Genomic DNA, 16,692 nt, shown 5'->3' on the forward strand with positions numbered 1-16,692 from the left:
AATTGCACAACCCTGACATACAAGCTGTTACTAAGGCAACCCGCACTTAACAGCATTTAATTACATTATCATTATGATGGCCACTTTAAACTGCACAACCCTGACATACAAGCTGTTACTAAGGCAACCCGCATTTAACAGCATTTAATTACATTATCATTATGATGGCCACTTTAAACTGCACAACCCTGACATACAAGCTGTTACTAAGGCAACCCACATTTAACAGCATTTAATTACATTATCATTATGATGGCCACTTTAAACTGCACAACCCTGACATACAAGCTGTTACTAAGGCAACCCGCATTTAACAGCATTTAATTACATTATCATTATGATGGCCACTTTAAACTGCACAACCCTGACATACAAGCTGTTACTAAGGCAACCCGCACTTAACAGCATTTCATTACATTATCATTATGATGGCCACTTTAAACTGCACAACCCCGACATACAAGCTGTTACTAAGGCAACCCGCATTTAACAGCATTTAATTACATTATCATTATGATGGCCACTTTAAACTGCACAACCCTGACATATAAGCTGTTACTAAGGCAACCCGCACTTAACAGCATTTAATTACATTATCATTATGATGGCCACTTTAAACTGCACAACCCCGACATACAAGCTGTTACAAAGGCAACCCGCATTTAACAGCATTTAATTACATTATCATTATGATGGCCACTTTAAACTGCACAACCCCGACATACAAGCTGTTACTAAGGCAACCCGCACTTAACAGCATTTCATTACATTATCATTATGATGGCCACTTTAAACTGCACAACCCTGATATACAAGCTGTTACTAAGGCAACCCGCACTTAACAGCATTTAATTACATTATCATTATGATGGCCACTTTAAACTGCACAACCCTGACATACAAGCTGTTACTAAGGCAACCCGCACTTAACAGCATTTAATTACATTATCATTATGATGGCCACTTTAAACTGCACAACCCCGACATACAAGCTGTTACTAAGGCAACCCGCATTTAACAGCATTTCATTACATTATCATTATGATGGCCACTTTAAACTGCACAACCCCGACATACAAGCTGTTACTAAGGCAACCCGCACTTAACAGCATTTCATTACATTATCATTATGATGGCCACTTTAAACTGCACAACCCCAACATACAAGCTGTTACTAAGGCAACCCGCATTTAACAGCATTTCATTACATTATCATTATGATGGCCACTTTAAACTGCACAACCCTGACATACAAGCTGTTACTAAGGCAACCCACACTTAACAGTATTTCATTACATTATCATTATGATGGCCACTTTAAACTGCACAACCCTGACATACAAGCTGTTACTAAGGCAACCCGCACTTAACAGCATTTCATTACATTATCATTATGATGGCCACTTTAAACTGCACAACCCTGACATACAAGCTGTTACTAAGGCAACCCGCGTTTAACAGCATTTCATTACATTATCATTATGATGGCCACTTTAAACTGCACAACCCTGACATACAAGCTGTTACTAAGGCAACCCGCGTTTAACAGCATTTAATTACATTATCATTATGATGGCCACTTTAAACTGCACAACCCTGACATACAAGCTGTTACTAAGGCAACCCACACTTAACAGCATTTAATTACATTATCATTATGATGGCCACTTTAAACTGCACAACCCTGACATACAAGCTGTTACTAAGGCAACCCGCATTTAACAGCATTTAATTACATTATCATTATGATGGCCACTTTAAACTGCACAACCCTGACATACAAGCTGTTACTAAGGCAACCCGCACTTAACAACATTTAATTACATTATCATTATGATGGCCACTTTAAACTGCACAACCCCGACATACAAGCTGTTACTAAGGCAACCCGCATTTAACAGCATTTAATTACATTATCATTATGATGGCCACTTTAAACTGCACAACCCTGACATACAAGCTGTTACTAAGGCAACCCGCATTTAACAGCATTTAATTACATTATCATTATTTTCTGTATGATGGTTCTGACCCAAGAAGTTCTGGTGGAACATTCCTACTCTATAAAACTCATTGAAACATTCAAACTCTAGTCCAAGCTAACACACTGTCTGCCACTGGTGTTACCTAACTACGTCTACAAATTACCACAAAAAAAGAAAAAAAAACTAAACTTCTCAGTAGTTTACCTTTTTCCTCCTTCCACACCTGGTAAGTTCCAAATACTTCAGTTTAAAAATGCTTCATTCGTCTTTCTCTGTACATATACATTTTTCTCACACACGCTAGAAGTCTAAACCTCAAAATGCACTCTCTCGAGGCACTCCTAAAAATGGAGAACATCGATATCTGTGCAGTAACTGAGACCTGGTTCAAGGCTCCAGAGAGCACCCCTGCAATACCAGGCTACAACTCTTACCACACTTTTCGGCCACCAAACCAGGACCGAAACACTAAAGGTGGAGGAGTGTCCATATTCACCAAGGATATTCACACCACCAGGCAAGTTGCCCAACACAATGCATCAGAAATTCTCCAGGTGTAACTAACACTAGGTAAGACTGCAATCCAAATTATAGCTTGCTACAGATCCCCTGTCATGCCCCAAGATTCTCACTACACCTTTCTAAACATACTGGAAAATATTAAGATACAACCAAACACCCTAATACTGGGTGATTTTAGCTACCCTGCCATTAACTCGGAAAACTACTCGTGTACCAACACCTTTGCCCAACAGTTCTTGAAATTCATAAATTCCAATGCCCTGGATCAGCTAATCCATAGTCACACCAGGGGATCCAATATCCTAGACCTGGTCATTACCAACATGGGAAATCAATGCTCCACACCTATGGTCACCCCCTCATTAGTCAGGTCTGACCATAAGCTAATCACCCTTAACATCCACATCCCACCCCCACCAACCAGTAAGCAAACCTCCATAAAAAACTTCTCCAAAGCCAACTTCATGCTACTCAAGTCAGAAGTGACAAACTTCATGAGACCCATGCAGATGGGAACTGAAAGTTTGACTGCTGACTCCTACACTAAGGCACTGTATGAGCACATCCACTCATGCATGAATCGTGCCATCCCAGATAGAACCAAGATGCTCTCCTCCAAAAAAAGGAAGCCAATCTGGTGGTCCCCAGACATAAACAAACTTTACAACAAAAGGAAGAAACTGTTGCAGAAAAGAGGAAAATCCCAGGATGCAAAAAACTCCCTTACCAGCCTCAGTAAGAAGCTGAGATCCCTCATAAAATCCTCCAAAGCTAGTTACAAAAATAAAATTGCCAAAGATTCCAAAGACAACCACAAGGTATTCTATAACTATGTCAAGAATCTAAATGACAATGCCCAGATCTGCTCTGAGCTAAAACAGAATGGCATTAAATATACTGATCCCAAGGATATTGCCAATATCTTGGCAGATCGATTCAGTGCCAACTTCACCCCCCCACCCCCTAAACGGCCCATCTCAATACCGGAAGATTGCCAAATTCTGGTAATAACAGCCATACAGATAAAAAATGCACTCTACAAAGCTAAGAATACAGCATCCATGGGACCAGATGACATCCCGGGCTGTGTACTACATGAACTACAATATGAACTGGCACCTCACCTAAGTGTCATGTTTAATCATAGCCTCACCTCAGGTTTCGTGCCCACTGAGTGGCACAGAGCTACAGTTATCCCACTCCACAAGGGGGGATCCACCTTGGATCCCAGAAACTACCGTCCCATCAGTCTGACGAGACTTATCTGCAAGGCCATGGAGCGTATTATCATGGAACTTATAAACAAAGACACTGGCAACCTTCAAACACTGGACCCCACCCAGTTTGGGTTCGTGAAGGGCCGATCTTGTCTCTGGAACTTGATTGACTTCTTCGAATCAGTCTCCAGAGCCATGGACAATGGTAAGGTGGTCCACACAGCCTATCTAGACCTTGCCAAGGCCTTTGACACCATCCGCCACTCTAGAATCATTGATAAACTTACTAAGTTGGGCATTAATCCCTATGTCACCCACTGGGTTACCAACTGGCTTACTGACAGAACCCACACTGTAAAAGTAGCCGACTCCAAATCCAGCTCCAGACAAGTGACAAGTGGAGTACCTCAGGGTTTAGTCCTGGGACTGCTCTTATTTGGCATCTACCTCTCTGAAGTACAGGCCAACACTAAGGGACTCTGGCTAACAAAGTTCGCAGATGACTGCAAACTGGGAGCCATTATTGAATCCCCAAATGATGTGGATACTCTACAAAAGGGTCTTACAGAAACAGATGCTTGGTGCCAGAGCCATGGGCTCAAGCTCAATGCCAATAAATGTATAGTTACCCCCTTTGGAAAAAAACATGTACCCGTGAATTACCACATAGGTGGCAGTAAACTAAACACCAAAAGTGTGATAAGAGACTTAGGGACACAGATAGACAGTGGTCTCACCTTTGATAACCACATCGCCACAACAGTCAGGAAATCATTCTATGTGGCACACGTCATCACTAAGGGCTTTTCATCCAGAAAAAAGGAGGTCATTGTTCTAGACATTCTGATAAAAATCTGTACAGATGGGAGATCTGGTCTCAGTGTTATACTCCAGGTCAGCCCAGGTTTTATCTGATGCGTTTATAAAGTTCTGTGTCAATTTTGCAGATCCACCTAAGTAAATCCTTCATGGGTAAACAGAAAATCTGTGTATTACAATGTTGTCCTTTACACTATAAGATCATTACCAAATGTAGGTACTTACAACAGCCATGTTCTTCTCAAATGGCCGAGTTATACAATGAACTAAGGGCTTTATGTTAGGTTTTAGTAACAGCAGCGGTTTGTGAGCAGAAAGTCCTGACTGAAAAGTCAGTCGCAAAATAAGAAGTAACTCAGAGTGCAGAAATGGTTACACTTTTAGGCTTATATTGTCTCTTTTGACATCCACTATGGAGCAAAGTGTTATGATTTTATAGTCAGGTCATTCCCATCGACTTGTAGGAAGTGATGTGTAAACACTGACAAATGCTGTAGGGATGCAACAGGTACAAAAGTCGCAGGTGAACATACTGTGTGTAAAGGTGTGTTGCCTTGTATCATTTCCCCAGGCCTTCTCCCAGCTGTCCACACAAGACACCTTAAACTGTTTCTGCTATTGCTGCTTTGATCACAGTTTAGAAAACCTGAGACCTTATTTGGGTGCAACATAACATCTGCAGTAAGTGCTGGCTAATGCATGGTGGCAGTTCTGTGCTGTAAATTTTCCTCGAGTTTTTACAAAGCACTTTGCTACTCAAGTCCTTAAATTAATCTCTACATATTGTTTTGTGTGATCCCCTCACTTTACTTTGCACTTGGCTCGTGTTCACCATTTGTATATGCGCTGCTTGCAGGCCTTGTCCTGGGACTTTTCAGGAAAACTTTGCAGGGATGAAGCCCGTTGCATAGTGTTGTTATGAAGCCCAGATCTAGCCCAGATGCCCTGGGTTTCAGTAACAGCCCAGGGTCGGGGATGGGAGAAGCTAACTGATAATGAGTGAGACTCCCGATATTTACTTACTTATGTGAGAGCAGGCCAAGTCCTGCTACAGACCACAGTATATCAGCACATGCTTTAAGGACTGTAAACAGTAACTAATGTTACCAAACTATTTAAGTCCATCATTTGTTTTATTTTGGGTGTTAATTCACATGCTGCCTAGTACTAAAGTATACAAATGGGACAACCAAGTCTCAAAATGATGGTAGTATGTGGTAAAAAGGACAGACAGGTCACAAAACAAAAAGACATTTATAATGGGTATGTGTAATTAACTAATGACAATGTTGGTAAAATTAAAGTGTATCCATAAAGTTTATTAAAAGGGAGGATATTGAAACTAAAGCAAATAACTGTACTGTAACTCTTAAAAAAGTCAGTTATACATTCTCCTTTAGAAAACAATGCCACATTATACAGCATGATAATAATTCCCTTTTACCAGACACACAACCTCCTATAATCATATCCAAAGTCAGCTATAGAAATTTAAATTGCATTATATTTTTCAAGTTCTATGTGGAAAAGCAATTTGCATTCTTTAGTTATCGCTCACTCCAATACTTTGCCAGCAGCAGACAGTGAACTTATGGAATATTTATTTTATTTTCCATCTGTTAACCAGGTAAGTGAACTATCCTGATGTTCTTTTTCAGCCACAACTCAAGTCAAAATGACACAAAAAAAATCATGACTTAATATACAATTTATATGTATAACATGCACACATACAGGCTTGTATTAATGACACCAGTCATTAATCTGTGTCCAACCTTTTTGGAGGATATAAACATTGTTTGGCAAGTCAATGATTGCCCCCAACTTGCAGTCCTCAGCAAACTTGGCAAGCCAAAGGCCATCTACATTTGCCTTGACATTAAAGCAGTATATCCCAAACAGGGGGGAGCCCAACACTGAGCCTTGTGGTACTCCACTGGTGACTGGCCTCTTGCTGAATGTGGATTCCCCTACTCTAGCAATGTGTCCTATCCATGAGCCATTTGGCTATCCACCTGGTGATGTTGAGGTTTATGCCCAATTTTGTAAGTTTATCTATAATGCATGAGTAGGGTATTGTGCTTAATGCCTTGACCAGGTGAAGGTAGGCGGTATGTACTATCGTACCCTCATCCATAGTCTTGGTGACCTTCTCAAAGAAGTTCACCAGACTAAGCAGGCAGGACCTGCCCTTGACAAAACCAAATTAGGTTGGATCTAGAGTCTGGAGATTTCCTATGTCATTGTTAATCAAATCCATGATTATCCTTTCCATAGCCTTGCATATGAGGCTAGTCAGACTTATGGGTCAGTAGTTTCCTGGGTCAGTTGATGGTCCTCCCTTGTGCAGAGGGATGACTGTTGCCGTTCTCCACTTTGCTAGGACAAAACCTGTCTGAAGACTGTGGTTAAACAGATATCCGAGTGGTTCTGCTAGGTCATATTTCATGGTATTTAATAGGCACCCTGGGATTTCGTAAGAGCCCATTGATGCCATGTTTCCAGCTTTAGAGAGTGCAGTGATGACCTGTTCTTTTATGATAACAAGCAAAGAAATGGTAGGGGGCATTTCTTGGGTGGTGACCGGAGGTAATGACAGGAAGAAATCTGAGCTAAATTTATCGGCCAGCAGGTTTGCTATTTCTTCTGGATGAATACAGGTAGTGCCATCTACAGCCAACTTAGCACATTGCTGAGTATTTCCCTTAAGATTTCAGACATAACTAAACAATGCTTTGTGGTTATCCTTTGCTTGGGAGGCTATTTTAGTGTCGTATTTAGCGTTTGAAGACTTGACTAGTTCCTTTATTTGACTGTGGAGACTACTGATGGATTTTTTCCTCTGTTGTGGACCCTCCCACTTATTTCTAGATGGGAATTTCTTCCTTCTGTTCTGTTGTATAGTTTATTTGTGACAGAGCTCCACCAGGGTATCTTGTTGTTGCTAGACCTGGGTTTAATTTGGTCAGGTAATGCAGTTGCTTAAGTGGTTGTACAGGGCATTTGTGTATACTTCTGCACAGGCCTCCATGTTTTCAGGGTTAGTGGGAGCTTTAAAATTATCAATGCTATCATTTAACAGAAGATAATTTGCCTTAAAATTGATTAGGGTTTTAGGGTTTGCTGGGGGTTCTACCATTACATTTATTTCAAAGGAGACTGATTTATGATTCATTCTTACCAATGAGGACATTATGCTGGGGAATGGGGGTTACAGCACGCCCCCATGTGTGTGAGTATTATGTCAAGAATATTTGATCCCCTAGTGGGAGTGCAGACCAACTGTTCCAGAGCATTTCTGTTGACAAAGTTCAAGACTGTCTGAATCTGCATGTCCGTCATTGCGTATGTTTCCCAGGTTTATGGAAGGGTAATTAAAATTGTTCATGAGTAGTGTTTTGGGCTGAATGGTAAATTATATTAGTAACATCAGGTATGTGGATTGGTTTTCATGGTTGGGACCTGTAACTAGCACTGGTATGGTGGGGGATTTGGCCTGTGGTTAGCTGGACATGGAGTAACTCAAGTGAGTCATCCTGATTGGCCAGTCTAGAGGTGTGATTGTTTTTATGTAGATGGAAACAGCTCCTCCTTTTTTTTCATTTTCAGAGGGGGGGGGTGATCTGAATGTGTGATAGGCATTTTAGCATTGCATTGCTGGGGTGCATTCCGCAGCTTTGAACACATGTCTGTAATTGTACAGATGTCAGCATTCTCCAGGGCAAGGAGAGCTTCCAGGGAGTACAGTTTTTTGTTAAGACATCTAGCACTGAGCAGTAGTACCTCCAGCTTGGCCTTTAAAGAAATTGCTACACTGGAAGGCCTGTTGGTTTGGCACTAAAAAGGCACTTTGGGGTGGCTAATGCTTTAGGCAGTATGCAAAAGCCTAGCACTGACAGGTGCAGACCATCTTTGGCCAAGCAGTGTGGTCTGTCAATCATGTCATCCTAGGCTGACAAATACTGGATCCCCTTGGAATGACACCATTAGCCAAGCCGGTTACTGAAGTCAGTCACTTTATGTTTGTATTGTGGCATCAATCCTGGTGAGAGTAGAATGCTGCTCAGTGCAAGGCTCAAACCAGCTTGTGACATGTATTCAGAGAGGTCCATCATGTCTCTGTCATATAGCCCAGGGAGGTATATCTCAGGTCATGCACACCCACATGGACTGTGACTGAGTCATACTGGGACTTGGGATTGAGTGACCTGAGTACCTGCACAATCTGGCAAATCCTGGCCCATATAAATAAATAAAAAGATGTCCACCAGGCTGAGATGGATATATATATATATATATTTTAATAACACAAAACAATAAAAGTATTTAAAAACCTGGTAAGCGCTTTTGTGGGACTTCCGCTTCATCAGACCAAATCCTGGCCTGTGACAGGCAACTGACTGTAACCCTCATTTTATCCAACCTGGTGAGGGGGCAATGGAGTCTCCTATGACCAAGTTGTTTGAATGCATGGTATTTCACCTTAAAGGCTTGCTTGTGGAGGCACTGTGATGTGTATTTTCACGTGTAGTGGTTGGCATTGACTTGATTTTTTTACATGTGGTTTCTGAGGGCAGCATATGGGAGGCCTCTGAGGTTTTGGTAAGTTAATTGTGAGTACCACTGCATATGTGGGTTTATACACTGAGACCTTATTTAGTGAGGGCAATAATGCGAGTGTGCCGAGAACATGTTTGTCATTTGATTTGTCAGTCTGTGAGATTCATGACTCAATTTTCATAGTGTAATTACATCTTTCACTTATTGTGTTTGTTTGTTTCAGCATTAAGTGGCTGTCAGACAACATGAGACAATTAGTATATTGCTTTAAGATGCCCATGTCCACCAGGCTGGCAACAGAGATAGCAGGAAAGTGCCTATCAATAGTTTCAGTTTTTTTATTATGGGTTTAACCAGGGAGGAAGACTGGGTAGATTTAACTGGACTGGGATGATAGCACACGGACAAAGACTGGGTGTTATACTTAATGTGAACTGCAGCAATCCAACAAGGTGATGCTGCTCTGTGTGCAACTCAAATGCTCCTACAGCAGCAGAGGAACAAGGGAAGGCTGCAGAAATAGTTATTTTTAAGGGAAATTTTAAAGTGTTTCTTCCATACAGGCACTGTTAACCACCACTTCATGGAGAGCAGACTAGCAGAAACACTGGGTTTATATAGAAACAGAAAAACAAGTTTTAAAACAGAAAGACCTACAGATCAATTAGGAGAAAACACAATAAGCTTTCAGCCAGCAGCCCCCAACTCAAATAGGTTTGCTACAGCACATGTCTGCCACAAGAGTGCAGACAGAAAACCCTCTTAGTCTAAAAATGCTGGTTTTAGAGCTCAAGTGTGGGGAAACCATACAGTCTATATACTAGAGTCCTGTAAAATTAGCAGGCACAATGTAATTAAGTCCTACAGCAGCAGTGGAAACAGTTTAGCTTTGAAACTCAACTAAATTGCGAGAAATGTAACAATTCCTAGATTAGTACTAGACTAACCGTCCTTGTGGGCCATTTCACGCCTAGCCAAATACCCCATGTGAGAATCAAGCCTTGCACCTTGTGTCTATAAGGTAAACACCTTAACCATTCTGCCATCCTCCCACCCATGTAATTGATACATGATTCTTATAAAAGACTGTAAATATATTCAGCAGAAATGAAAAATGATACCTATTGTCATTCTTTTAGCAGCAGGTAGCTTTAGATGCAACAGATCCTCTGTAACTCTCAGAAGTAGCCAAACCAACAACAGCTATGAGGAATTGAGCATGATCACTGACTGCTTATATTGCAAAGGAAATCCCTCCCCCCAGAACAAAGATTAAGGCTAAGTAGTTTAATTTATTATTAACAGGTTTGTATTTGTGATTTGGAGCTGAGAAATCCTAAAATTACTTTATCTGTGTGCAGTTTTTCTATTTGGAATTGGATGGTCTATGACAAATGTAATAGCCTTAGAAAATCGATTTGTTAGAATCCATGTAACTTAACACTCCATGCAGTCACTGACAAAGTTAATGACTTACATATTTGTTAAGAAAGCAAGATAGTTGTATATCTTTAGAACAGCACAACAATTAATATAATTTACAGAAACAACATAATTGAAAACACTATGACTGAACTGACAGAGAGACAGACAGACAGGTAGATAAGTAGATAGATGCGTATAGTGTGAGTTACAGGAACACACTCACACCTCTCTTCAGTGTTCTGCTTTTCAAGGCAAGCTTGTCACTGTTCTGGGGCCAGAACCAACAATTAAGATATCCTATTTTTTAGCAGGTTTCTAAAATCAGAAAATCATCAACATAAGCTGAGTCTGGGTGATCCCTGCAGGTAAAGAAGTGCATCCTGGCCCCAAACAGTTACATTTTGTAGCAACCTTGGCTGCAATAATCAATTATCAGTCAGTACCTCTGATGAGAGAAGTCCTCTGAACATTGGAGACAACAGCTTGGCATATCCTCTCTGTCACAGAAACATGCCTCGCAGAACCATGGCCCCACAGACTCCTCAATATACTGTTCATACCTCTCAACTGTCCAGATTTTCACAGAATGTCCAGATTTTTAACTGATATTTTTGGTCTGTTCCTCGTAACATTTTTGTTTTTCTAGCAAATCAGTGAGGACTGACTTCATTAAATAATGACAGACATTTGAGTTTCAGACTCCATATTATTCAGAAAATGCATGGTAACACAAATACTTTTATTCTAAAAACTTTCTAGGTTTATAAGAGCAACCTATGTCTCTACTGCACACAGGTGGCCTGTAAATGGTTCATCTCTCAGGCCCCTGCTTGTAAATGTTTCATCTCCCAAGCTGCTGCTTATACTTAACAAGGGTAGCAGAACTTGTCAGATATTTGAGATGCATGATTAGGCTTAAAAAGGCCCTTGTGCTTGTTAGTCTAGTAAACACCTATGAACATTTACAATTTGTTCTTATTTTGGGGTGTTTGTCCCCCATTATTTTGTGCTAAGAGGCTGAGAGGTATGATACTTTTACATATTAAATCTAAGACTAAAAACTATAGTACAATTCTTAAAAATAAAATTAACTGTGTTACACTTTGTTTTTAAAAAAAGATATAGTATGGCATTATTGCAGTTAGAAAGTAATTAAAAACAAATTAACCTACCATAAGCTTATCCTAGATCAGCTATGGAACTTATTATAACATGTTCCAAGTGCAAACGCAAACTGTATCTATAATTTATCACACCTTCTACAAGGTCCTTAATAGCAGACAACCAGTACAGCAAGTCGCAGGCAATGCATGTAAGGAAGAGTGTTCTGGCTCCAGGCTGAAGCAGTTTCTAGGCCACCTTTGCAGCCCTGATCAAGCCCCAGTACCTCTGTGATAAGACAGTCCCGGCTGCCAGCACTGAAGACAAAGTTAACAGCTCTGCATGTCTGTGTTTAGGAACCCTAGAACACATGCCCTGCAAAATGGAGCCAATCTATGTGATTCCTGGGCCACAAGTTATATCAAACATCACAGAGGGGGCACAGCAGACCCTCACAAGACAGGAACTGAGTCCCAGGTGAGAAAGGAAAGCAGGGGTAATAATGGCCCCTTTACTTTACAGGACATCCACACCTCAGAAAAGGTAATTAACACTTCACTGACCGATGAAAATGCCATAATCTGGGTACTTCAGCTGACAGTAGAATATATACAGACTCAGACTGATGTACCTGCCTCTTTCCCACTGATGTACCTTGATAATACCTCTCAAAAGTATCTCATTACCAGGAACATGTTATGTTAACAATTCTGTGTTCCATACGAGGTCAGGTTTGGCATACAATCATTAAGACATTTTTAACAAATATCTATGGTAAATAATATGAACTCTTGGTTAATGAGAGTTATTTTTGATGAGTTAATATGAACAAACAGCTAATAATGGTGCTCTGAGCCTCCTACCTGAAGTTGTCAGTGAGCTGTGAGCTCATTTTGTCCTTTTGTTCCACATTTTGGAGATAGAAGGTTGAAATCCATGGTCTGGAAATGTAATGCAATATTGTACAGTGTGAATGTATGAGTTACAGCACAGAGACACCATGGGCATCACATCATTTTGACACAAAATACCTTTTTATAGTTCCATTTGTAATTTTTCTGTGAGAAGAACATGGATGAATGTTCAATGTCAGTTTGAGGTACTTGTTTCATTTCCCTTTATTTGTATCCTTCAAATTTCAAGCATTGGGTAGAGTGGCAGTCCTAAAGGTGATGACAAGACATGGCCTGTTATTTGTAATTCTGTTAAAGTGGAAGCTAAAAAAAGCCACGATTGTGCATACTAAACTAGTCATGTTTGTTTTATCTAATAAAATATGAAAAAAAGTATTTTCTTCCAATAGACAGTTGAAAGAAAGAGACTTATTGTCCTCATCATGCCCACATCAGATTAACTGAAATAATAGGGTTACATCAGTTATGTCATGTGATCAATATAAGCTGGGAGGAAGGGGGTGGCGGACTATGCCATTTCCAAGTACTATTTAGGAATTTCTGTGTTTTTCTTTTAAATCCACCAGGTGGCAGCACTTGCACATGAGACACACTTCACAGTGACAAGCTGATAAACAGAATTCTAGAGAACCAGAATGCAGTGTCTGCATTCATACTATGTTTTTAAGGCCAGGAACTCTCTATCTCCATCAGGTCAATACCCTCCCACCCATCCTTCAAAAGTAGGGTTGCCACCTTTTCAAATGCCTAAAGTGGAACAATTGTGGTACAAACATCAGATTTTGTAGGCCACAATACCCATGGCCAGTTCAAAGGACAGAACTTCACTTTTTTCCCTAAATAAAAGCTTAATCTTGTAGCATTTTAGTTGCTTATTCTGTTTGTTATAACATTTAGGTGTTTTAGACACAGAATAACTGTTTTATGCAACTATTACATAAAATATAGGAAATAATTTTGACCTAAAATCTCAGGACATTTGCCATTTTTACAATTTTTTGGCAGGACACACCTGCCCAAAGAGGCCTGTCCCTCGCAAAGTGGGACAGGTGGTAACCCTATTCAAAAGCATTCTGAAAGGCTTCTTATTCAAAAGCTGTCTCTGTTCTTACTCAACCCCAGCATAAAATACTTCCTCATACCTCATACCTCCTTACTGTCCCTTCTTCACTCACTTTCTTACTTCCCTCAATTTCTCTGCCTTGGCTTTCTCTCTGAATATTCCATAAGCCTGCTTTTTTCTCACTTTGTATTGCAATTCCTGTTTGTATGAAATTAACTTATCTTTAATTTATTTCTAAACTGACTAAAATGTCTCTAACTATTAAATCGTCATATAACTTGTACCCATTCTTAATCAATGTTTTCATATTGTGTCTAAGTAGTTATAATTATTTAAACTGTTGCTAATTTTTGTATTATTTTTAAAGGCTGTAAAATTATTGTTCTTAAAGTGTTCTATAATACTTTGGAACTTTTCTTTCCGGGCCTCCATTGAAAATGGGTTCCTAAGCAATTAAGACTTTTCTGGTAAACAAATGTCAATAAATAAATAAATAAAATCATAAGTTGTGATTTCTCTAGCTGTATATAATTTTATGTGATTTTTGTGTTTTAATGTGTTCTTGGTTATAGGTGTTTACCTTTCTGTAAGACTATTTAATGAACCTAACCCGATTACAGGCGTATATGCAAGCATGGTCCTTGTAAAGCAAACTCTTTACTAGGACCGTGATACCCAGGATACCTTACACCAGAGTGTCATGAGTGGGTCAGTTTGCCCTACAAATCTGCATGGTCATCTGCCAGCTGGCACATAAACTGTTATAGAGACCAGGCAGAACATGTGATTCAGCTTACCTTTTCCAAGGTTTTTTATTCCTTATTAGCAGCAAAGCAGAAAACTAAAACATTTATTTGAAAACAATACACCATGCAACTGAACAAAATGTTCACTTATCTCACAAATAAAATTATTTGATGGAAAAGGCAACTTAGATTTGCCACATTTTTAAATGCTCAAACTGGAACATTTTGATGGAAGCAAGAGATTGTGCTGGATAAACCATATTCATAACAATTGTAAAAGACTGGACTTCTCTTTTTTGCCAAAAATGTTACTTGTTTCTAGTGTGTCATATAATATTCAAGTGTTTCAGTTACAAAACAATAGTTTTATGTAACTATTAAAAAAATTGGGATTTTTTTTGTCCTAAAATGTCACGATATTTGCCATTTTTGATGTTTTTTCCCTGCAGGACACAACTGCCCAAATGGAGAGGGACAGGTGATAAACCTAAGACAAATTACCTACATCTAAGTAAACAAATACCAGATATAAATCCTGAAAATATAAAAATACAGGCCTAGAAAAGATCTATAATAAAGGTCAAACTGCTGAGTGCTGTGGCACAAAAATAAACAAACAAAAAACAAACAAATGAATAAACTGCTGCAGCAGCAATATCGCAGGTCCATAATATTTGCCACAAATGTGTTCAAAGGGCAAATGACCATTACTCAGACTGCTTCTGAAACAGTATGTAACTTACATAGATACATGATCTGGAAGAAGGCAGGATATGGAGCTAAGTCTGTAACACCTGGGCTCCATGAGGGTAGCATTCAGGTTGACTTCACGTTACAAAGTAGATACTGCAAAGCAAGTGGTAATACCCTCCAATGCAGGTTCTGCAAAGTTTTCCTGTGGCCAGAGATAGAGTGTGCGGAGACCCTGCTGCAAATGGTGCCCTCTCAGGATGAAATTTACCAGTGCATGCATGCATATATTCATGTAAAGCATGCAATAGCTTCTTGATAATATGTCATCCTAGTACCGAATATATGTATGAATTCTGAATCTACCTACTATTGCCAGTGCTGTTAGATATTCTGTGGTCAAAGTAGTTGGTAAATTATGAGTACCAGGCGATCTTCCTGAGGTAACAGCTCACCTTCTGATCCTTTGGGGTATATCATTAATTGTGTTTTGAGAGAGAAAGAAAGAAACAATGCTTTTTCAGGGTGACAACTCTATCCAAGCCATTCTATCCTGATGTTCAATTATTCTTACACTGAGACAGTGTAGTCTTGCAGAAACTGGGATAATCAGTTTGTGAAATTGATTGCTTATTTTATTTTGCAAAAGTTCATTTCTGCAATTGTAATGTTAAAAACAAAATAACGTGAGTGAAGGTATGTATCCAGCCCCTCTAACTATGTTCATTCATTCATTCAGCCTCTTCAAAATGATAATAATGCAGCCGTCGCTGTATGTTATTGGCATTACTTTGAAGAAATGAATTTCAAATCATAAGCGCCTTACAAAAAATAACAAGGTTTATTCACTCTTACATCAGTTCCATTAGCTCAGTAAATAAAATATATTGTGAACCATACATTCAGTGAACTAGAATTTACAAAGTAAAATCTCATGAATTCCACTTTTTAAACACAGGTCAATCCTATCAATGCAACAGGCTCTATGAATAGATAGTCAACTAAGGAACAGATGGCTGATGACAGTAATTGGTGAAGAACTTGCACTGTCCCCTGTTGATGATGTAGCAAGAATAGCTACAAGAGAAGCAGGTGGCTTCAGAAGCACGGGATGGCAGTTGTTTTGTCCCCTACAGAATTTGACAAAGTGCTTGCATTTGTTTTCCTTAGGCAGGTCTAAAGACTAATGACAGCATCTGCATATGTCCTTTTATTCAGTGTTGCAGCATTCCTTACATATAGAGTTGTATTCCGCCCACACGACCTGGCGTCAGCATTCTTTACATATAGAGTAGTATTCCGCCTAGACGACCTGGCGTCAGCATTCTTTACATATAGAGTTGTATTCCGCCCAGACGACCTGGCATCAGCATTCTTTACATATAGAGTTGTATTCCGCCCAGACGACCTGGCGTCAGCATTCTTTACATATAGAGTTGTATTCCACCCAGATGACCTGGCGTCAGCATTCTTTACATATAGAGTTGTATTCCACCCAGACGACCTGGCGTCAGCATTCTTTACATACAGAGTTGTATTCCACCCAGACGACCTGGCGTAAGCATTCTTTACATATAGAGTTGTATTCCACACAGACGACCTGGCGTCAGCATTCTTTACATATAGAGTTGTATTCCGCCCAGACGACCT

The sequence above is a fragment of the Protopterus annectens genome, chromosome 10.part0 (assembly GCF_019279795.1).
Source record: "Protopterus annectens isolate FY-2018-M chromosome 10.part0, PAN1.0, whole genome shotgun sequence".
Classification (NCBI taxonomy): domain Eukaryota; kingdom Metazoa; phylum Chordata; order Ceratodontiformes; family Protopteridae; genus Protopterus; species Protopterus annectens.